The sequence below is a fragment of the Protopterus annectens genome, chromosome 5.part0, assembly GCF_019279795.1.
Source record: "Protopterus annectens isolate FY-2018-M chromosome 5.part0, PAN1.0, whole genome shotgun sequence".
Lineage (NCBI taxonomy): Eukaryota > Metazoa > Chordata > Ceratodontiformes > Protopteridae > Protopterus > Protopterus annectens.
Window position 1 is genome coordinate 1,087,202,807 of NC_056735.1, and position 24,749 is coordinate 1,087,227,555.

The 24,749-nt window shown below is 44.3% G+C and overlaps 1 protein-coding gene across 1 annotated transcript in view; it reads right to left on the reverse strand.

The window, feature by feature from the left end:
- MAP4K4 (mitogen-activated protein kinase kinase kinase kinase 4) overlaps window positions 1-24,749 on the reverse strand; it is a 3,343,981-nt gene that overhangs the window by 961,952 nt on the left and 2,357,280 nt on the right. The window lies entirely within an intron of this gene.

The window sequence follows — 24,749 nt, forward strand, 5'->3', positions numbered from 1 at the left end:
AGGGTAGAACCTGGCAAGACAGACATCTTTCCTGAGGATTCAATCAAAAAAAAAAAAAAAAAAAAAAAAAGAACTACACATTAAGGAAGCAAATAAATGGGTGGAGCCAAATACCATTATAACAGGTCAGTGACCATTACCAATGATCAAACAGATGTGGTCATTCACTTACCTCCACAGACTGCTTCAGTACAAACCCATTCATTTAAGCCACTTTATTGACTATAGTCATCTAAGATGTCTAGCCATAATCAACAATCCATGAGTACCTGTTACCCACTAGTCCATCCTGCACTTCACGTGTGCCCTCCTCTGTTTTCCCCTCATCCTGTTCCCATACCAACCAGACAAATTACTTCTTTCTTGCTTTTTCATACTTCATATTACTTTTTACCCACCCACCCCCAATATGCTTTTAGCACTCTAACTGGCCTCGACTCCACTGCAACTTAAGTCCGGGGAAATAACTGAATTACGATTGGGGTCTGCTAAGACCCCAGAAGTCAAAGTTGTAAATGTATAGAGGTGCATCTTCGATTTTTTTAACTAACTTTTGACTTAAATATCAACAACACAACACTAATCACGAGACACATAACTCTCTTAAACAGTGTGCCACTCAACCAAAGCCCCAAAGGCAAAACAGTATGCCCAACACACTAGTCATAGATGACTCGATAGTCAGGCACACTGATGTCCCACTCACTTGAAAAAGGAGAAAGTAACAGTCAGCTGCTTGTCAGGTGCCAGGATCTGCCACATAACGCACTCACTCAGGTCCCTCAACAACAGATACAAATATGACATTGTACATGTGGGTGTGAATGACCCGAGATGCATCTCCCTCGACTACATGAAGAGAGACATGGAGAAGCTCTTGGATTACGTAGCCCAGACAGGTATCACCCTAGCCCTGAGCAGCATCCTACCATTACCCAGAATGATACCACAGTACAAGCAGAAAATGACTGATTTCAACAACTGGCTAAGTTTCTGGTGTCATTCCAAGGAGATCCAGCATCTGTCTGCCTGGGATGACATGACTTTCAGACCTCGATGCTTTGCCAGAGATGGCCTATATCTGTCACCCCTGGGCTTCCAGACACTGGCCAAGATTCTTGACACCCCTATAGTGCCTTTGTTTAGGCTGTGTTCCAAAGACCAAATTACCACCATAACAGCTACAAACAAATGCAATCTGAGGGCCAAGCTGCTCAATACTAGAAGTCTAAATCTCAAAATGTACTCGCTCAAAGCACTCCTTAAATGGAGAACATCGACATTTATGCTGTAACAGAGACCTGGGCTCAAAGCAACAGAAAGCACACCTGCACTACCAGGCTATAACCCATTCCACACCTTTCGCCCCCTGAACTTGGACCAAAGCTCCAAAGGCGGTGGCGTTTCCATATTCGTAAAGGATGCGCACACCTCCAGACTGGTAGCCCAACATAACACATCAGAGATACTTTCAGGTGCAGCGAACATTGGGTAAGACAGCGATTCCTGTCATAACCTGCTATAGGTCCCCAACCACTTCCCAAGACTCACACTCCACGTTCCTAAGCACCCTGGAGAATATTAGGGTCCAACCTAACACTCAAATACTGGTGACTTCAACTACCCCTCCATTAAATGGGAAAACTACTCATGTACCAATACACTTGCCCGTTTCCTGGAATTCATTAATTCCAATGTCCTGGACCAGCTCATTCATACCCCCCACTAGAGGCAGCAACATCCTTGACCTGGTCATTACTAACATGGGCGACCGTTGCCCTACACCAATAGTCAACTCCTCCCTAGTTAAATCCGACCACAAACTAATCACCTTGGAAATCCACATCTCTCCACACACCCCCCGCAAAGGTAACCACCATGAAAAAGTTCTCCAAAGTTAACTTTGGGCTCCTAAAAACAGAGGTGGCTAATTTCACGGCACCCATGCAAATGGAGAATAGTTGCATGACCGCCGAATCATACACCAATGCACTGTACGAACACACAAACAAATGCATGGATCTCGCCATACCCTATAGGACCCAAGACGCTCTCCTCCAAAAAAAGGAAGCCAATCTGGTGGTCCCCTGCCATAAACAAACTCTATAACAGAATGAAGAAACTAATGCAGAACAAGGTAAAGTCCCAAGACTGGAAAAACTCCCTTATCAGCCTCAACAAAAAGTTGAGATCCCTCATGAAATCCTCTAAAGTTAGCTATGAAAGCAGATTTGCAGCAGATAGTAAAGGCAACCACAAGGCCTTCTACAGTTATGTAAAGAATCTCCACAGCAATACCCAGATTTGCTCTGAGCTACTGCACAATGGTACCTCCTATACTGAGCCAACAGATATTGCTAACATACTGGCCGACAGATTCAGTGCCAATTTTATCCCCCCCCCGCCCCCCAAAGGACCAATCACAATACCAGTAGATTGCCAGGCGCCCAGTATTACTGCTGCAAAGGTTAAAACAGCACTGCCCAAGGCCACAAATACAGCTTCTATGGGATCTGACAATATCCCTGGCTGTGTTCTACATGAACTATAGAGTGAACTGGCACCACACTTGCGTGCCCTGTTCAATCACAGCCTCACCTCAGGCTTTGTCCCTACCTAATGGCGCACTGCTACAGTCATCCCTCTCCACAAAGAAGGAGCGACTACAGACCCTAGAAACGATTGCCCCATTAGCCTGACGAGTCTGACATGCAAAGCTGTGGAATGCATCATCATGGACATAATAAACAAGGCCATATGGAATCGCCAAACTCTGGATCCCACACAGTTTGGTTTTGTGAAGGGTAGATCATGCCTGCTCAACCTGGTAGACTTTTTGGAGTTGGTCACCAGAGCTGGGGATGAAGGCAATGTAGTTCATGCAGCCTACCTTGATCTGGTCAAGGCCTTTGATACCAATCCCCACTCAGGAATCATAGAAAAACTCACTAAGCTAGGCATCAACCCCTATATGACTAGGCGGGTTGCAAACTGGCTCACACACAGAACCCACACTGTGAAAGTAGCCAAGTCAGATTGCTGACCAATCATGAGTGGAGTCCCACAGGGTTCGGTCCTGCCCCTGTTTGGTATCTACTTCTCTGAATTCCAGGCCAACAAGAAGGGACTCAGGCTGACAAAAGTTTGCAGACTATTGCAAGTTGGGAGCTATTAACTCGCCAAGTGATGTTGACATCCTGCAGAAAGGCCTCACTGAGACCAACGACTGGTTTCAGAACCATGGCCTTAAGCTCAATGCCAAAAACTCAGTTCCCATGAATTACCACATCTATGGTAGTCCATTGAACACACATAAGGCATTACATTGCCACTGTGGTCAGAAAGTCCTTCTATGTGGCACATCTCATTGCTAAAGATTTTGCATCCAGGAAGGAAGAGGTCACTGTCTCCTCCTACTATTCTCTCATCAGGCCAATTATCGAGTACAATGGCCCATTTGGCATGTACCTCACTAGATGCCTGCAACAACTGGAGAGGCTGCAAAAGTACACAAAGATGATCCCAGGCCTTAAACCTTTGTCCTATATGGACAGACTCAAAAAACTCCAACTATTCTCTGTCATATCATCTAATTAGAGGCAATCTCTGCTTGACTTACAAAGCCATGTTTGACCCAACTCTGTTAGAAATGCTACATCTAAAGAAATCCCAATCCCTCCACACCACATGCTCCAGAGACCTCAACCTCATTACTACAATCAACAGAACATGCTGAAGGGACAGGTTCATAACCCAGAGACTGGCCATGCTATGGAACAGACTTCCCATATATGTCAAACAGAGCACCCTCACTGGCCCTCTTCAAGAGAAATCTTGACGAGTGAAATAGAAAACTCAACCCGGGAATCACTTCAGTGGCTCTAACAACAGAGGCACTGGGAACTAATGAGGGTGGCATGATGCCATGGTAATCCTATGGACTAGGCTTGTAAAGGCTCCAGGGCCATTAGCCTAATACACACCTATGAACCTATGACAGCCTGAACAAAAAAATCATGAATAAGGAAATATATTCAGTCTTTCTGGGAACACCGCCTGCCTTTCTACCCCTACAAAAAGACAGTTCTCTTCCATGTGCCACTCTGGTGTTAGACTAGATGAAAAGTAAAACAACAAATGACCAGAGGCATACATTATACTGCTGAGTGTCCTGGAGAACAAAGCAAAGTATTTTGATAAAATCCACAAAGAAAAAATGGTTGCACTTGGTAGGAATGAACAGCCAAAAACTCAACAGTAGAACAAAGTGCTGTTATACAGAAACACTCCATAGTGCAACACTCTACAATGGAAACTTGAGTTGACCACCAGCAAAATGTTTCCCCTAACTCCTTACCCCTGCCTGTCCCTAATGACCATTCACAGCCTTTCCAGGGAGACAGCAAACCCATTCATTCCCCAGCCAGGTAAAAGCCACATGTCATAGCTGCTCCCCATACTGGAAGAGAACTGATCAATCCATTTGTCCCCCTTTACGAGGTGAGAAATGGGAGCTAAAAGGCCTCCATTTGTGTAAGGAGACTACTCCTTCCTTATGGTAGCTGATGACCACCACTTATAGTGCTATCTATGAGGTCCCTTGCATATGTCCACTCACATACACACAGGAATGCTTTTCTTGCCTAAACAGACTGCAAGCCACCTTGAGCAAATAGCTGTAATCAGCAATCCCTCAACATTCATGTTGACGTTAATTGTACAGTATGCCTCACTGGCTTGCTCTCCCCAAGAATTTGCTCACTCCCACCTTCCCTCATCATTTTCAGTGCCTGAGCTGCAAGTTGAAGTTTGTTGCCCGAGACATGGCAGAACTTCATTCCTTTATATCAGATAGCCAAGGCTGCCAAAGTTCCTTCATGACAAATGAGACTGTACACATTCTGTGGCTGGCAATGGTGGCTCCCTCCAAAGAATACTGAGATACCACTGAATCTTTCTGAAGCACAGCATATAATATGCATCTCCTTTACAGCTTCAGACTTGTTAGAGCTGTAAGACACCATTTCTTTCACTTCTCTTTGTATGTGATAAACAGGTCAACATATTAAACACAACTACAGATACACAGCAGCAATACTGTGCAAAGACTTTTCAAAAGTCTACCATGAACTGGCATATCTAAGACGGCATGCTGCTTTTTGAAATTAAGCAGGGCCCTCTTTATATTTAATACTGCTGTCTCAGTTGTGGAATTGTTCAAGTTTTTGGGATCTATAAACTCCCGGGACTTTAAGTGGGAGACCAATGTAGGGTTCATCATAAAAAAGGCACAACAGCGAATGCACTTTCTGTGACAGCTGAGGAAGTTCAACCTCCCACAGGAACTGTTGATTAAATTCTATACAGCAGTCATTGAGTCTGTTCTCAGCTCATCCATAACAGTGTGGTTTAGATCTATGTTTAATCATGACAAAAATAGGTCACATCCGCCGAAAATATCATTGGACAACTAGCTGATTTTTCAGCATGTCCTAATCAAGTTTTTGACTATTTGTATATTTTTTCTGCCAGTCTACTGCTTTGCAGGTAACTTGGATTATTTTTAACTACTGAATTATGGACCATATTCTGACATGAGTCTCTGAAATTTCATTTGTAACAAAAAAAAACATTTTTGACAATGCAATTAGTGTAATACTCCAGTTTAAGTACCTCCTTTACAGTAGTAATCAGAACAAATCAAATACTGATAATCTCTGAAAACAGATTTCTTTCATACCTGTTCTAACTCTGGTACATCATGAAAAAGTAGTTGCTCTCCAAGATTTAGATAAGGGACTTGTTGCATCTCTCTCAGAAAAGTTAATGGTACAACATCAGCAGCACTTGTAAAATACCTCACAACTTTAAGTTATGTTTTATATACATGTTTGCCTTCTATTAAACATTTGTACATAAAACTTGCAACTTACTGTGCCTACTTTTGTTCGATTCTTTCCCCTGATTGAACACAGTCCTCTGATTCAGTGTTCTACCCCAGTTAAAATATAAGCCGTCGTCTTCATCAACCCCCCTTTTTTCCCATTTCTCTACATGGGGTCAGATTATCATGTCAAATACATTTCTCTCAGTTCACTGCCACTGTCCTGCTTCCTTCAACAATCATACTGGACTGTTTCAAGTTTTCTCTCACATGATCAATCTATATCTTTGCTTGACACCGTCAGGTCCTCCTACATTCTTATCTGTCTCAGATCTTCATCATATTGTCTCTTGCTTTCCTACACATACCCAAACTACCATAATCTTATCTTTGACCATCTACTCAATTGGAGCTACTTTGGCTTCTGCTGTAATGTCCTCATTTCTTCATCTGTCCCACACTGTGCATTCTACCACCCATCCCAAGCACTTCTCCTTCACCTCTAACTTCATCAAATGCTCTGTATACACTGCCCAGTTTCTTCTAAAATAAAGCAAAGCTGGTTGCACCCCTATTTTATACACCTTACCTTCCAGCTTCTTGGCATTCTTGTGTCATAAACTACCCGATACTGTGTTAGATGACTGCATCCCCTCTGATTCGAGCTTTGAGCTCTTCATTCAAACTTACCTTCACCTAAACCACTCCCCTTCCAGATACTGAAGCTATTAACCTGTTCAACTATTCCCCTTCCATTTTGATTTTCAGCTTCTTATTTTACCCATTTGCTACCATGACAACTGTGTCATCTGTAATTAGTTTCATCCTGGTGCTTTCAGTTTTGTTTTTTTATTCCATTCCCCTATCATTTACTCAAGCTCTTATACAGACTCTGCTTGTAAAGCCACATCAACATAAAGCAGCTTTGCTGAGCGGTCCCCTCTGAACTGCCTGCTAATGTAGTCCATCAATAGTATGAATAGCAACGGGCTCACAGCTGAGCCCTGATGTATACTCATTACCAACAGGAACCCCTCCATGAATCTGAATTCTGTTCGTACTTGTCATTGAGTCCTTGCACACAGCCTTCACTAATTCTACTAATGTTCCCAGGACTTAGGACCATTGCATATTATTTCTAAATCAGATTTCTTGGGACCTTGTCATACACTTTTCCAAGTCTAGAATGACCAAGTCGCACTCTCCTCATGTCTAACTTCTTCTTAACTATCTGCTTCATTGCAAACATCGGGTCAGTAGTACTGCATCCTGATGTGAAGCTGACCACTCTGTGTATTTGTTAATCAATTACCCTTTCCAGCACTTTCATGTGGTGTGTTGGAACTCTGATAACCTCTGTAGTCCCCACAGTTGTTAATCTCTCCTTTATTATTGTACACTAGCACCAGCATGCTTATCTCCAGTCATCTTGAATATACCTCTCTCCCCGTACAAGTAGCAGTATCCCCTGCAACCATTTCACCTGTCTCTCACTAAGCATCATCATCAGTTGGCATAACAGTTGAGGTCTTTTCTTCCCATGCACAAGATGTTATAATGACCACTAGCCAATGCCAGCCTCTTTTTGTGGGTTTCTTCCTACCTGCCAAAAAACATGCTGGGTGCTTCCACCTCAAACTCACAAAAAATGGATATGATGGGAGCAGCGCAGAATCTAACTAGTGCCTACTTGGGGAAAAGTTTTACAGCTCAACTACTTTAGGCCTCAGCTGTGGTGTACAATAACCTCTAGGTAGTAAGAAAAGACTGAACACCGTGTCAGGGCTAGCCACTCAAGGTGTAAAAGCTGGTTCTAGGCAATTTGGTCACTGACTAATGTCACCAAAAATCAGCATTGGTATTCCCTGGTGACAAGAGGTTTTAAGGACCCAACCAGCTGTAATGCATGTCAGGGACCCATGCTAATAGTGGGAGGTCTATGTGCCCCTATTGTCTGTGTGTCTGCATGCAGAGCCCAGGAGCCCTGGGTTACTAAGCGATAAGCCAACCAGTACCTGCTTTGGCTTAGCGGAGATAGCTCTGTTGAGCAAAAGTTGGGCGTAAAACCCAGCAACTTGCCAAATGTGAAGACTGCTACACTTAACATAGGTTCACAAACAGGACACAGCTTGAAAGTGGAAGACATGATGGTAAGAAGGCAGGAGATTCTGTGTATCCAGGAGACAAGATGGAAGGGTAGTATAGCAAAGCCAACTGACTTGGGAGCCACAGTGTAGTACTCTGTAGAGGGGGGGCTGGATAGCAGAGAAATAGTGTGGGAATTGTCATGAGGGAAAGGATTCAGAAGACATAAGGGATGTCATCAGAATAAGCAACAAGAATTGTGGCAATCAGACTCCTGTGTAAGAACAGGGTAGTAGTAATAATTTCAACCTATGCTAAATGACAGGATTTTAATAATGAGGAGATTGCAATCGGGCAGCAGTTGCAGGACCTACTAGACAGAGCAGCATAACATGACTTGGCATTGATAAAGTACAGTTTTGTACCTACCATAAATGTAGATGTCCGAACAGGAATGCATCTGCAGTCCTTACAAATGGGTTGTCCTGTCGTCAGGCAGCCCTTCGGTCGGCCGGATTCCAAAGTCTGGGTCTGGCCTCGGCTGGTGTCGCACTTCACCCGACGTCATAGCTGCAGTTCTTTGGGTATAAAGGCATCAGCCGACGCCATTTTCCTCAGTGTTTCTTGCCCCAGATGCCAGTTGCCCTCTTGGATAGCTAAAATTTGGATAAATGCCAATGTTTCCAAATAGTAGATGGCAAACACACAAAATAAGCATGTATGTACATATATACAAACAAATACACCATAAGAGATCCCCCCCAGCTAGCTATTAGATGGGCAAATACCCTAGGAATACCACAGAGGGGAAGGAGGGTGGGTAATCCTGACTGCAGATGCATTCCTGTTCGGACATCTACATTTATGGTAGGTACAAAACTGTACTATGTCCTTCAAGGATGCATCTGCAGTCCTTACAAATGGGTAGAATACCATAGCCAAACTAGGGGAGGAGGAAGAAGAAATTATGGTGTAGTTAGGATCCCTTGCAAAACAGCAGTGGCAAACCCTGCTCGGGATCTAGAGTATAAAGGTAAGTTATAATGCTTGGCAAATGTATGCACGGAGGTCCAAGTAGCAGCCTCTATAATGTCCTTGGTAGCCACTCCTCGTAAGAAAGCTGTGGTAGTGGCTGTAGCCCTTGTAGAATGAGGCCTTATGTTCTGTGGAGTTTGCTTTCCATGGTAGGAGTAACAGAATCTGATGCAATTTCCTATCCACTTGGAGATTGTCTGTTTTGAAATTGCTTTTCCTTCCCTTCCTGTTGCATATGCTACCAGAAGCTGGTCAGTTTTTCTATTGCCCTTGGTTCTGTCCAGGTAGTAGCGCAACTGTCTATGTACATGCAAAGTATGCAGCAGTCTCCCCCCCCCCCCCTGTTCTGTGGATTGGGGAAGAAGGTAGGTAGGTGGATAGCCTGGTTTAAAGACACTCTGGATACCACCTTAGGCATAAATGTAGGATTTTGAACACACGAACAGCAACTGATAAATTAATAGGAACAAGGAAATCCAGCAAACCTCGTGCACAGGAAAAACAGTTTATTGCAACCTGGTTTAGCGCTTTCAACTAGAAATACTAGTCTTCATCAGAAGGGGTTCTGATGAAGACTAGTATTTCTAGTTGAAAGCGCTAAACCAGGTTGCAATAAACTGTTTTTCCTGTGCACGAGGTTTGCTGGATTTCCTTGTTCCTATTAATTTATCAATAAATGTAGGATTTGTTCTCATGGACACTCTATCTTGATGGAAGATTAGGAAGGGTTGTACTGCCATTAAAGCCTGTAGCTCAGAAACCCTTCTTGCTGAGGTAATTGCCAGCAGAAAAGCAGTTTTCCAGGATAGGTGTTGAAGATCTGCTGTTGCTGCTGGTTCGAAAGGGGGGAGTGTCAATTTTTCTAGCACAAAGTTCAAGTCCCATGCTGGTAATGGTGGTTTCCTAGGAGGTTTTACATTTTTAATTCCTCTCAGAAACTGCCTGAGTAGAGGATGCGAGAAGACAGGGGGATCAAAGCTGTATTCTGCAGAAATAGCTGATGCATGTATCTTGATGGAGGAATAGGACAGGCCTGTATGGAAAAGCTCTGCCAAATACTCCAGGATGTTGGCAATGTCTACCTTTGACGCATCTTTTCCCCTTTCAGTACTCCAAATGAGAAACCTTTTCCATTTTCCTGCATAGTTCCTTCTTGTTGAGGGTCTGCGGGCCTCAAGGATAATGTCTTTAACCCTTTGGGATAAATCTGGGTTAGTTGCTCTTATGTAATGTTCCAGGCAGTCAGCTACAGAGTTTTCAGGTTTGGATGCAGGGTGTTGTAGCCGCTCTGAGTTAACAGCAAAGGAATCAGGGGTAGTGTCCACATTTTCCCCCCGAGACATGCTCCTCAGTAATGGGTACCAATGTTGTCTTGGCCAGTCTGGAGCTATCAGAATGATCCTTGGACGTTCCTCTTTGATTTTCAATAGCACCTTGTGCATCAAAGGAAGAGGTGGGAATGCATATGCTTGTCAGGCCTTTCCAACTGAAGGATAGAGAGTCCACCTTCCAAGCAAGTGGGTGGTACGTCCTTGTGCAGAATTTCTTGAGCTGGTGATTGAGTGGGGATGCGAATAGGTCTATTTGTGGCAGTCCCCATTTCCTTATGATGACCTTGAAGATGTCCGGGTGTAGCATCCATTCGTGAGCATCCGAGGTAGTTCTGCTTAATATGTCTGCTAGGATGTTTTCTTTTCCCGGTACAAAAATTGCTTGTAACTGAATGTTGTAGCTCAGTGCCATATTCCATAGGTCCAGTGCCATCCGGCATAGAGGGTATGAATGAGTGCCTCCCTGTTTGTTGATGTACCACATGACTGTGGTGTTGTCTGTCCTTATCATCAACTGCCCTTCTTGGAGGAATGGTCTGAAATTCTGGATTGCTAGTTTTACTGCCAGCATTTCCTTTTGATTTATGTGCAGGTGCAGCTGATCTGGAGTCCATAAGCCTTGTATGCATTTGTCCAGCATGTGGGCCCCCCAACCGAGGTCTGAGGCGTCCGTTGTGATGGTTTGGCTTGGTTGAATGCTGTGGAAGGGCAAACCTGGGTTTGACTGGCATGCCTGAGTCCACCATAGGAACTCTTGTTTTAGGCATGGGATTAGTGGTATTTCGGTTTCTAGGCTGTGCCTGTGTTGAGACCATAAATTCTTCAGGTACCACTGTAGCTTTTCTCATATGCAGTCTGGCATGAGGGACCAGGATTATGCAGGATGCCATGAAGCCCAAGGCCTGCAGTACTTTCCTTGCTGTTAGTTTGTTCTGCTTTGTTAATGCCAAGAAGTAGAGAGGAAGTTGTTCTTGTTTTTCTGCAGTTAGGAATGCCATCTGTTTTACTGTGTCCAATTCTGCACCTAAGAAGGTTATTCTTTGGGATGGTATAAGTCCTGATTTTTTTATATTGACTGTATATCCCAGGGCTTGCAGTAAGCAAATGACTCTTTGTAAGTCTTCTGTTAGCTTGTTTTTGTTGTCCGCTTGTATCAGGCAGTCGTCCAGGTATGGATATATTTGGATTCCCTGAAGCCTGCAGTGAGCGATTACTGATGCCAGGCATTTCGTGAACACTCTGGGCGCAGTAGATAAGCCAAAGGACAATGCTGAGAATTGATAATGCTCTGATCCTGCAAGAAATCTGAGGTATCTTCTGCAATTTGGTCGTATGGGGACGTGCAGGTATGCCTCCTTGAGATCTAGAGTCACCAGCCAATACTCCTTGCCCAGCATGGGAAGAAGTTGCTGTAGGGACAGCATTTTGAATTTTGGAACAATGATGAATGTGTTTAAAGCGGACAGGTCGAGAATAGGCCTCCAATTTTTCTCTTTTCTTGGTACCAGGAATAGTCTGGAGTAAAATCCTTTCCTTGTTCCATAGATGGTACCCTTTCCACAGCTCTCATCTTTGCTAATTGAGCTATTTGTTTTAGAGCTTCTGTCTTTTGATTTGGTGGTAGGTTTGGCATTCCTCTTTTTCCTGGTAAGGTATGGAAATGAAACCTGTAGCCTTGGTCTATAGTTTGCAAAATCCACTTGTCTCTTGTGATGTAGTGCCAGTTTTTTGAAAATAAGGCTAACTTTCCGCCTAAGGGTGCTGCTATTTGTTCCCTGGTAGGCGGTGCCAGAGCCAAGTCACTGTGATTGTCCTGTTGCAGTGGTAGTAGTTGTGTCTGTGCCTTGCTGGTTGTTACCTTGCCACTGGCGTCCCCTGTAGGCACCTCCTCTGGATTGATTTCTGCCTCTTGAACGCCTATTCCTGCCTCTCTGTGTTTTAGAGGAGTCTGGAAAGGACCAATTTTTGGAAGGCCAGTTCCTGCTAAACCTTGGAGGCTGAACCTGTAAGAAATCTTTCACTGTTTGTACAGATTTTGCCTTCTCTTCCATTTTCTTCAGTACCTGCTGAGCAGGAGAACCAAATAAACTGACCTTATCCATAGGAGCATCTAATAGTTTTGCTTTAACATGATCCGGCAAGACCAGTTCTTTCAACCATGCATGCCTTCTTATAACTGTGCCAGTCATGGCTGATCTAAAGGAAGCCTCCAGTGCATCATAGCCACATTTTAAAGAATGGTTACTAACCTGCTGAATGTTATGCACCATTTCTAGAACATATTTCTTATCTAAAGAATCATCAGAGGACAGTTTCTTAGTTAACTGATCAAGCATAAACTCCTGGTATTGGATCATATGAAAAGTACAGTTTTGTACCTACCATAAATGTAGATGTTCGAGGATTCCATTGCTGCAGTCCTGACTATTGGGTATAGTCCGCGTCCCAGTCGGCCCGAATACCAGAGTATAAGGCTGACGTCGGTCAGGGCGCATTAGACTGACGCCAGTACGACAGGGTACTAATGCGCATGACCGACGCCATATCCTCAGTCTTTTCTTGCCCCAGATGTCAGAAGATCCTAAAAAGACAAGTCCCAAAAAACCTGCACCAAAAACATGTACAATATATACAACAATATATACAAAAATATAAGAATGTAAACTCACCTACACAACCACCCCTAAATACAGAGGGAAGGAGGGAGACTGCAGCAATGGAATCCTCGAACATCTACATTTATGGTAGGTACAAAACTGTACTATGTCCGTCGACTTCCATTGCTGCAGTCCTGACTACTGGGTAGAATCCCAAAGCAGAGGTAAGGGAGGCTGGCAAATTATAAAGAAGTAGGAGCTGACAACATGCCTTGCAAAACAGCTGTGGCAAAACCAGCCCTAGACTTAGAGTAGATAGGAAGGTGATAATGCTTAGAGAAAGTATGCACTGAACTCCAAGTAGCTGCTTCCAAAATATCCTTAGTTGCCACCCCTTAGAAATGCTGTTGAAGTGGCAGTAGCCCTAGTGGAATGAGGCCTAATCCCAGCTGGAATCTCCTTGCCATTATGGGAATAACAAAATGCAATGCAAAAGCCAATCCACCTAGAAATAGTTTGTTTTGACACAGGCTTGCCCTGAGAACTCAAAGCAAAAGAAACAAACAACTGCTGAGACTGCCTAAAATCCTTAGTCCTGCTTAAATAATAACGCAATTGCCTGTGTACATCTAAAGTGTGCAAAATCTTTTCCCTTTATTTTGAGGTTCTGCAAAAACGTAGGCAAATGAATAGTTTGGTTTAAAGCCACACTAGAAACCACCTTAGGCATAAAAGAAGGATTAGTACGTAATGATACCCTATCCTTATGGAAAATCAAAAGGGCTCTACTGCCATAAGGGCCTGCAACTCAGACACCCTTCTTGCAGAAGTAATAGCCAGCAGAAAAGCAGTCTTCCATGACTAGTATTTCAATTCAGCAGTAGCTGCAGGCTCAAAAGGTTGTAGAGTAAGTTTTTCCAACACAAAATTGAGAACCCAAGCAGGAGTAGGAGCTCTACGGGGGTCTTATATTCTTTGCCCCTCTAAGAAACTGCTTGAACAAAGGATGCGAAACAAAGGTGGGTCACAATCATAGTGAGCTGAAATTGCTGCAGCATGAATCTTTATGGAAGAGAAGGACAAACCTTTGTCCAACAATTCAGTAAGATATTGAAGAGCCACACTCAAATTAGGTTCAGAAATCTCCAAATGCCTTGCTGTACTCCAAAATAAAAATCTCTTCCATTTTTCTGCATACACTTTCCTTGTACTAGGTCTTCTAGCTTCCATAATCACATTTAAAACTTGTTGAGGAAGTTGAGACCTGCTGTGTTTCAACACAGAATATGCCAAGCTGTTAGATGAAGAGAGTGTAGCTTGACATTGAGCAGATGACCGTCCTTCTGAGATAACAGATGAGGAATCAGAGGTAAAGGCCATGGAGGCTTCTTTACCAGACTCGCAGTAGGGTACCAGTGTTGCCGAGGCCAATCTGGAGCTATCAAAATCATCCTTGGCCTGTCTTGTCTGACCTTTAACAGTACCTTTGGAAGAAGAGGTAGAGGTGGAAAGGCATACACATGAAGGTTTTTCCAACTGAAAGACAGAGCATCCACTTTCCAAGCCGTGTGATGAAACCCCTTTGTGCAATACTTTGGCAGCTGGTGGTTTAGTGGAGAAGCGAACAGATCTATGTCTGGAGTTCCCCATGACACTGTCAGTTTCTGAAATACATGAAGATCCAGTTTCCACTGTGGGGATCCATGATTTGTCTGCTTAACACATCTGCTAAGGAGTTCTGTGCTCCTGGCAGAAACCTTGCCTGAAGAGTTAGTTGCAGGCTTAGCGCAGTCTCCCATAAAATCATTGCTTGCCTGCATAGAGGATAAGAATGTGTTCCCTTGCTTGTTGATGTACCACATGACAGTTGTGTTGTCTGTTAGAATCAACACCTGCCCTGGAAGAAGTAACTCCTTGAAAGCCATTAATGCAAACTGGACTGCTAACATCTCTTTCATGTTGATATGTAGATGCTGTAGTCTGGCAGGCCACTTGTCTTGTATCCACTTTCCATTTAGATGAGCTCCCCAAGCAATGTCCGAGGCATCCGTCGTCAAGATCTGACTTGCCTCTGGCCGGGTCACAGAGAGTCCCTTGTTTAGGTGACATTCCTGAGCCCACCACAAGAATTCTTTTTGAAGGCAAGGTATTATTTGAATGACAGTGTCCAAATCCTGGCAGTGCTGTGTCCATACATTTTGAGATACCATTGTAACTTCCTCATATGCAGTTTGGCATTGGGAAGCACCAGAATACAAGATGCCATGAACCCTAATGCTTGAAGGACTGTCCTTGCAGTCAGCACGGACTGATGAGATAGTTGATGGAAGTAAAGTGACAGACTCTTTTGTTTGTCCGGGGTTAAAAAGGCCATCTGGGCTGCTGTATTCAGTCTCACACCCAGAAAGCACATGTCTTGAGAGGGTACTAGACTGGACTTTATTTCGCTCACAGAATACCCTAGGCATCTTAGCACTGCGATAACATATTCCAGGTGCTGTAGAAGAACTTCCTTTCTTGAGCCAGAATCAGGCAGTCCAAGTAAGGATAGATTTGAATTCCTTGAAGCCTGAAGTAAGCTATCACTGGAGCCAGAACCTTTGTGAACACTCTGGGCAGTAGATAAGCCAAAGGGCAATGCAGAGAACTGATAATGAGAATTTCCAGTTCGAAACCTCAGATATTTCCTGCAACTTAGCCTTATAGGCACATGAAGGTAAGCTTCTTTGAGATCTAAAGTTACCATCCAGTGATTTTTGCCCAGCAGAGGTAAAAGCTGTTGTAACGTCAACATCTTGAACTTGGGAATGTCCAGATAAGTGTTGAGGAGAGATAAATCCAAAATTGGTCTCCACGTGTTTCCCTTCTTTGGTACAAGGAACAGGCGAGAATAAAATCCTAGGCCCCTTTCTGATACAGGGACTGGCTGGATGGCCCCTATGTGAAGTAACTGTAAAACTTGCTTGTGAGCCTCTTTTCTTTGTTGAGGAGGAACGTCTGGCATGCCTTTGAAAGGGGCATTGTATGGAAATAAAATCTGTAACCGTGGTGAATGATATCCAACACCCATTTGTCTTGAGTAATTAAATCCCAGTTTTCTTTGAAAAGAGACAGTCTTCCTCCCAAAGGAGCTGCCAAACGTGAATCTGCTGGCAGCTGAAAAGACAGGTCATTGGGTCTGTTTACGAAAGGACTGACCCCTGCCCTCACCAGAAGTCTGAGCAGGTGAACTCCCTGTTCTAGGCCTAAAAGAACCTTGAGCCCTGCCCCTACCACGTCTAGACCTACCCCTAGACTGAGAATCATAAGCAGGATATGTCCACCCCTTAGCAGGCCAATTTCTACTAAACTTCCGTGGCTGCACCTGCAAAAAATCTTTAACAGTTTGCATAGACTTAGCTTTGTCCTCCATTTTCTTTAAAACTGCTTCCACAGGCAAACAAACAACACATCAGACTGTAAAGGAGCATCCAAAATCCTTGTCTTAACATGCTCAGCTAAATTCTGATCCTTCAACCAGGCATGCCTGCGAAGAACAGAACTGGTAGCAGCCACCCTCGAGGAGGCCTGTACAGCATCAAAACCACATTGCAAAGAATGCTTACCCACTTGTTCAGACACATGAACCAAATCCAGCAACTCTTTACACTCAATACCTTCCGCCAAAGCATCCACCTTAGAGTTCAATTGTGAAAGGAGATAATTCTGATATTTTAGCATGTGAAACTGACAATTCAAAGCTCTCATGGCTAGAGTGGAAGAAGTATACACTTTCTTTCCCCACCTATCCAAAGCCCTTGCCTCTTTATCAGTGGGAACAGGATTTTTAACCACAGAAGCCTTTACACCCTTAGGCCCTTGAGAAATAGTTTCTGGGTCCGCCCTAGGACTCTTAAACAAATATTTATGAGCGTTGGGCACCCTATAATACCTATCAGGCTTAACAGGAGCAGGAGGCAAAGAGTCAGGGTTCAGGGAAGCCTCTGCAAAAACATCTTCCACCACATTCAACACAGGAGGAATAGCTAAAGGCCTATGCTGGGGTAAAAACAAGAACTCCCTAAGCCTTTTCCTGGAGTCAGAGTAATCCTGGCCTTCCCATTTAAAGTGCTCCCTCATGGAATGCAAAGTCTCTGAAAATGAGAAATCCTCAGGTGGAGAAGCTGTAGGGGTGGAATCATCCACATCAGAATCAGAATAAGTAGGATACTCCTGCATATCTTCCACAGAAGATTCTGAAGCCTCTGAACACTGTTCAAAACTATCAAACTCCGGTTCCACCCTAGGCCTCATCAGGCGGGGGCATAGAACCCCTAATCATAGTAATCAAATCTTCTGCCATTTTAAGCATATGTTTCTTAGGAACAGAACCCGAAATGCTAGGAGAAGCCCCCACTGAAGCTGAAGTAGGCCTACCTCTCAAAGAAGTTTTACCAACAGAAGGAGAGGCCCTAACTACCTTGGGAAGAGAGGGAAGAACAGTCACCTGAGAAGCCCCCTCAGCCTGGCCTACCTCCTGAGAAGGCACATCCTGTAAGAGTAAAGTTTCTGCCTGGGACTCTATGGAAACTCCTGGCAAAACCTCCGGCTCCACTGAGCCTTCTAAAGAACCGACGTCCGACTGCCGGTTCCTCAACCCTAGGCTTCACTGTTTTATCCTTGCGCTTCTTGGAAGCGGGCCGGAGCATCCGACGGCATTTTACAATTGCAACGCTTCCCAAACACCAACCTGGCACAGTCTAACCTCCTCTTAATAGTGCGCTTGTTAAACCTAGCACAAGAGCGCAACCAACAACGCCGTGCTCAGGCCCTAAACAAGGTATACACAAGGTATGATAATCCCTATGAGGTATCTGTTTCCCACAAGAAATACAGTTATTCACTTTTTCTGACATCCGTAAAATACTGAGGCAAGAAAAACCAAAATGTTCCCAACGGGTACTTAGCCAACTCTGTTTCGGTCTGAAACTCCGTTTCGAAATATTTCAGTACGCCAACCTGCACTCGCAAAACTGCTTCTGCATCGGACCATGCGGCAAAAGACTGAGGATATGACGCGTCATGCGATTAGTACCCTGACGCACTGACGCCAGTCTAATGCGCCTGACCGACGCCAGCCTTATACTCTGGTATTCGGGCCGACTGGGACGCGGACTATACCCAATAGTCAGGACTGCAGCAATGGAAGACGAAGAACATCTGATAGTTCAATGCCCTAGCTGAGAGAGTAGCAGAGGTGTATACTTTTTTACCCCATCTCTAAGGACCTGGATTCCCTTTCAGAGGGAGAGGGTTTTAACTGAGGTCGGCTACTGCCTTAGGCCCTGGGAGATAGTCTCGGGATCTGCAAAGGAGCCTTGTATAAATGGTGATGTGTGTCCGGGACCCTGTAGAACCTATCGGGCTTAGCAGGGGCTGGAGGCAAAGTATCAGGAGCAGTGCAAGCATCATTAAATGCATCATCTACAACAGGAAGAACTGGAGGTATAGCTAAAGGCCTATGTTGTGGTAAATGCAAAAAAGTCCTAAGCCTTTTCCTTGAATCTGAGAAATCTTGCCCCTGCCATTGGAATTGCTCTCTCATGGCATGTAAGGTTTCCCAAAGGAAAATTCCTCTGGTGGAGAGGCAGAAGGAATCGATTCCTCAGCATCGGAGTCTTCATAAGGAGAAAAAGGAGCCTCTGGATGGTCTGTATTGTCTGTATCATCAGAAGAATCATCTGAGGACACTGGCTCAGGGGCTCTGCTCTAGGTCTCTTTTCTGGAGGAGGTTGAGAGGCCCTGTCTGGATGAGGTTGGGATCCCCTTATTAAAGAGATGAGATCCTCTGCCAGAGTGAGCATTTGGGAACTGGAACTGGGCCTGTGAGGCGGGGCTTAACAGGCACAGACTTAGAAGTTTTGGCTGCTTTAGCCCTGGCAAAGGCCTTTATGGACATGGCTGCAGGCCTAGCAGCACCACGCAGGGGTTGAAACATCCAAAGGGATGGTGTCCGATAATTCTTGTGAAACCACAGTAGCAGGTTGAATTTCAGAGGCCGATTCAACCAGGTTAGAAGGGGCCTCGGTAGTAGTCATGGATTCGGCTGAAGATAGAACCATTTGCTCGGTTTCGTCCGAAACCGAGACACTCGCAGTTTGCTTAACCGCGGTTTCTGCCGAAACCAAGGACCGCGAGTGTCGGTCCTTTTTGCGTTTCTTAACAACTTGTGAAGTCGGAGGATCCGGCGGCATTATGTACGCAAAATCTGAGCCAAAACTGTTCAGCAAACTCCGACGCCTAAGCGTCCGTCGGTTGAAAGAAGCACAGGCTAAACAAGCTGCTACGCCGTGGTCTGGGCCTAAACAAGGTAAGCAGTAAGAGTGGAAATCTTTATGAGGTATTTGTTTCCCACAAGTTAAACAGTTATTCACTTTTTCTGACATCGGCTGAGGCAAGAAAGAGTCCCCAACGGGTACTTAGCTTTTAGAAGTCTTCGAAGTAGTATTCGGTAGTAGTAATCTCTGGATCTGACCGACCGGCACTTGCGAACAGCTTCTGCTTCGGGCGCCACGCGGCAAGAAAGACTGAGAAAAATGGCGTCGGTTGATGCCTTTATACCCGAAGAACTGCAGCTATGACGTCGGGTGAAGTGCGACACCAGCCGAGGCCAGACCCAGACTTTGGAATCCGGCCGACCGAAGGGCTGCCTGACGATAGGACAACCCATTTGTAAGGACTGCAGATGCATCCTTGAAGGACATTGGGGAAACCAGAATGCTCACATCAGCACAGACCATACAGAGAACTACTTGAGAACTGTTTTCACCAAGATTTAATTCGAACTAAATCTTGTTCAAACTAAATCTTGGCGAAAACTATTCTGTGGTCAGTGACTTTGTACACTGTGGTATTTTTTACTTTATTGCTTTGTTACTGTGTTTTTTTGGAACTACATGAGAACTACCTGGGTCCACATGGGTGGGACAACAAGAATAAAGGAGAGGCCATTTTAGACTTCTGTCTGGCAAACAGCTTAATGTAGGCCAACACATGGTTCAGCAAGAAAGACAGTCACAAGGTTACTTACAAGAATGACCAACATGCAGCTTGGATAGACTTTTTTCTACTAAGGAAAGGGCATTGGGGCAAAAAAGTTATGTACTCACCAAAACGTTCCATCTATGTTGTTCATTTCATTCTTCAACTTAAAGGTTCAGATCCGATGCCTTGGATCTGACTTGTCCATTGCAAAAGCTTCTAGCAGCCAGAAAACTATCGAGCTCCTGCCTTACATAAATGCACCAACCCCAAGTACCTCAGATATTGTTTGCTAACATCAGAAGAAAGTAGTACTGAATTACAGATAGATGAGACTATATCTAGAGCTATTTTTCAATAAGTGGCATAATCTGAACTCATTCTTCCAGGAGACTAAGGGCACGGGGTTGGTGGGAGGGGAGTTGAAAAGAATGAAAATGGACAACACAGATGGAACAATACGGTAAGTACGTAACTTCTTTATCTGATGTTGTCAGTTGTCATTCTGTCTTCAACTTACATGACAGAGCCCCCAGCTACTTGGATTCAAGGAAGGATATTCCTGAGCACCACTGAACCAAATGATGGTCTATCCCAGGGAGACTATATCCAATTTGTAATGAGTAACAAATGTGTGGGGAGTACCCCAAGTTGCCGCTACACAAATGTCCATGGAATCTCTAGAATGGAAGACTGAAGTAGACGTGGCTCTAGTGGGATGAGCTTGTAATGGTTTTGATAAGGTAATGGCCAACTTGTTGTATATATAAGAAATACAATCCGTAAACCATCTGGACAGAGTCACTTTGGCAACAGATTTTCCTAGCTTCATGTCGGAAAAACAGACAAATAACTGGTCAGTTTTCCTGGTATTCTCAGTTCTGTGTAGATAAAAATATAACTGCCAGTGAGCATCCAACAATTGCAACGTATAGTCACCTTTGTTAGAAAATCTGGGGAAGAATACTGGCAAATTGACAGACTGATTAATATTAGCCCCTGAAATCACTTTAAAAACTAATGCTTCCGTAATCCCTAAAGTGACTCTGCCTTTGTAAAAGATCAAATAAGGAAGTTTTGAAGACAAGGCCTGAATCGCTGAAATATTTCTGGCAGAAGTAATGGCTACTAGAAAAACAGTTTTCTGAAAGAGATACTTCTGGTCCCTTTAGCTGCTTGTTCAAACAGGCATTGAGTAAGCTGCTGCAGAACCAGATTATGATCCCATGGGGGAGTAGGGTCTTTAAAATGAGGCCTCAGAAGAGTACCTGGCAAAAAAGGTTTTGCATAGTCTATGGAAGGCAACAGAAACATCTTCAAATCCTGTGTGAAAATTTGAGACTGCTGCTAGCTGGACCTTCACTGTGCAGGAGCTAGCTCCATATTTAAAAAGTATGACTAAGAATTCAAGGATACTATACAAAGGGCTAAAAAGGGATGAATGTTATTCTTGTGGGCCCAGAAAGCAAATCTTAATTTACTGGAGGAGAGTTTGTGTGTTGATGGTTTATGTGAAGATAAAAGTATATGAAAGACTGGAAAGAAAAGCACAGGTTGTCTGGCTATTAATGGAATTGGACAAGGCAGGCAGTCAAGCCTGAAGTTCGGTATTGTCTGGATGAATCATGCCTGTCAGCTGAGACAGGAGGTCTGGATTCAGAATTCACAGTTGGAGGAGTAAATGAGGCCAAAGGAAGGGGAACCAAATCTGTTGAGGCCAAAAATGTGCAATGAGGATAACTTTGTTCTTCAACATGGCAGCTTTCTGCATAAACTTGGAAATTAGCGGAATTGGTGGATAGGCATAAAGAAGGCGAGGGACCAGTCATGAAGTAGAGCACCCCTCGGTGACTCCCCCCTGTGGGGGGATCAGAGCAAAGTAGCTGCTGCACTTGCTGTTTAGGGTAGAAGTGAAAAGATCACAGCAAGGCTGGCTCCACTGACAAAAAATCATATCCTCCACATGTTTGTTGTGAGAACATTCATGAGGTAGAAAAATGCACCTGCTCAGCTTGTCTGTATCACAATGGACTTCCCCAGAAAGTACAGTTTTGTACCTACCATAAATGTAGATGTTCGAGTGCTAATACAGCTGCAGTCATAACAGATGGATTCTCCTGCAGTCAGGCGGGTCCTCGGTCGGCCGAATTCCAAAGTCTAGGTCCGGCGTCGGTTGTCGTCGCTTCTTCCCTGACGTCAGTGCGACAGGGGTATAAAGGAACCAGCCGACGCCATTTTCTTCAGTTTTTCTTGCCCCAGATGTCAGGTGCCCCCAGAAAGAAGGCAATACATAAATTTGTGTAATAAAGCAATGCAATATAATCAAAATACAGTAGTTGCAAGCAAATACACCATAAATTAATACCCCAATCAGGTTGTATGAGGAGGTGTTGGCCAATAGGCCTGTCCCAAGAGGGGAAAGAGGGAGGGGAAACCTGGACTGCAGCTGTATTAGCACTCGAACATCTACATTTATGGTAGGTACAAAACTGTACTATGTTCATCGTGCATACAGCTGCAGTCATAACAGATGGGTAGAATCCCAAAGCTAAGAAAGGGGTGGTAGGCACTAGGTGGAACTAGGAGGAGCCAGGATGCCCTGCAAGACTGCAGTGGCAAAGCCTGCTCTAGTTTTGGAGTATAATGCAAGGTGGTAGTGCTTGGAGAAGTTATGCACAGAACTCCAAGTGGCTGCTTCCAAAATATCTTTGGTAGGAACTCCTCTGAGGAAAGCTGCAGAGGTAGCTGTGGCCCTTGTGGAGTGAGATCTGATGCCTGTAGGTACAGTTTTGCCATGAAAGGAATAGCAAAAGCGTATGCAGTGGGCTATCCATTTTGAGATTGTCTGTTTGGAAATTGGCTTTCCTTGAGCTCCTATAGCATAGGACACAAAGAGCTGTTCTGATTTTCTGAAAGGCTTTGTTCTGTCCAAATAATAACGCAGTTGTCTGTGTATGTCTAAGGAATGTAGTAATCTCTCCCCTTTGTTTTGAGGATTAGGATAAAAGGTAGGCAAGTGTATGGCCTGATTCAAAGCTATCCTGGATACCACTTTTGGCATAAAGGACGGATTGGTTCGTAAGGAAACTCTGTCCTGATGGAAGATGATAAAAGGCTGCACAGCCATGAGAGCTTGTAGTTCTGAAACTCTACGAGCTGAGGTAATAGCCAGTAGGTAAGCTGTTTTCCAGGACAAATATTGCAAATCTGATGAGGCAGCTGACTCAAAGGGAGGCAAGGTCAGTTTTTCCAGAATGAAATTGAGATCCCAAGCAGGTATTGGTCGTTTCCTTGGGGGGTTTAGATTCTTAGCCCCTCTGAGGAACTGAGAGAATGAGGGTGGATCAGTGTTGTATTCTGCAGAAATGGCTGAGGCATGGATTTTGATGGAGGAGAATGAAAGTCCACTGCTTAGCAGCTCAGTTAGATACTGTAGTATTTGAGGTAAATTCAGTTTTCCAGGATCCTAGCCCTTTTTCTCATTCCAGACACAAAACCGTTTCCATTTTGCGGAGTAAGCTTTTCTAGTTGACGGCCTTCTGGCCTCCAAAATGACATCCTGCACCTTCCTTGGAGAGTAGGGTCTGCTGTGATGCTAAGGAATATTCCATGCGGCTAGATTGAGTATTTTTAGCTGGCTGTGAAGAGTTTTGAAGCTGTGTTGAGTCAGGAGAAGAGGCATTAGAGGCAGGGTCCATGGTGGGGAATGCGTCAGGCTCCTCAGGAGTGGGTACCAATGTTGTCTTGGCCAGTCTGGAGCAATGAGAATGATCTTTGGTCTGTCTGCTCTGGTATTCAATAGAACTTTGGGCAGCAGGGGAAGAGGTGGGAAGGCATAAAATGTCATTGATGCCCAATTGAAAGAGAGACTGTCCACTCTCCAGGCCTTTGGATGGAAAATCCTTGAGCAGAATTTTGGCATTTCGTGAATACTCTGGGCGCAGTAGATAAGCCAAAGGGCAATGCAGAGAATTGATAATGGGTTGAACCTGCAAGAAATCTGAGGTATCTTCTGCAATTTTGTCTGATTGGGACATGCAGGTATGCCTCCTTGAGGTCCAATGTTACCAGCCAAGACTCCTTGCCCAGCATGGGAAGAAGCTGCTGTAGAGTAAGCATCTTGAATTTTGGTACGAGTAGAAATGTGTTTAGGATGGATAGGTCCAAAATAGATCTCCAATCTTTTCCCTTCCTTGGTACCAGGAATAGTCTGGAATAAAAACCTTGACCTTGTTCGTGCGTAGGTACCTCTTGAATAGATTTCATGTCCATGAGATCTGTAATTTGCCTTTGTACCTCTGCCCTTTGATTGTGTGGCAGGTTTGGCATGCCTCTCATTTTTGGAAGGGTGTGAAAATGGAATCTGTAGCCTCTGTTTATAATGTCCAGGATCCATTTGTCTTTTGTGACAATATGCCAATTTTTTGAAAATAATGCCAGTTTTCCTCCTAAGGGTGCTGCCATTTGAGTCTTGCTTGGCATGCAAAGGGGAAAGTCATTGGGCTTGATTTCTGAATGGTTGCGAGTTATCCTCACCACCTCTTTGTGTAGAAGCTTGCCATTTTCTGCCTCTAAACGATCCTTGGGATTGTCCTCTGCCCCTTGGGTGCCTGTATCTACCTCTTTGGGGTCTGTCCGTGGCTGGAAAGGACCAATTTTTGGAAGGCCAATTTCTACTGAAACGTGGGGGTTGTACCTGTAGAAAATCTTTCACAGTTTGCATTGATTTAGCCTTTTCCTCTATTTTCCTTAATACCTCCTCAGCATTAGCACCAAATAATACATCCTTTTGTAGAG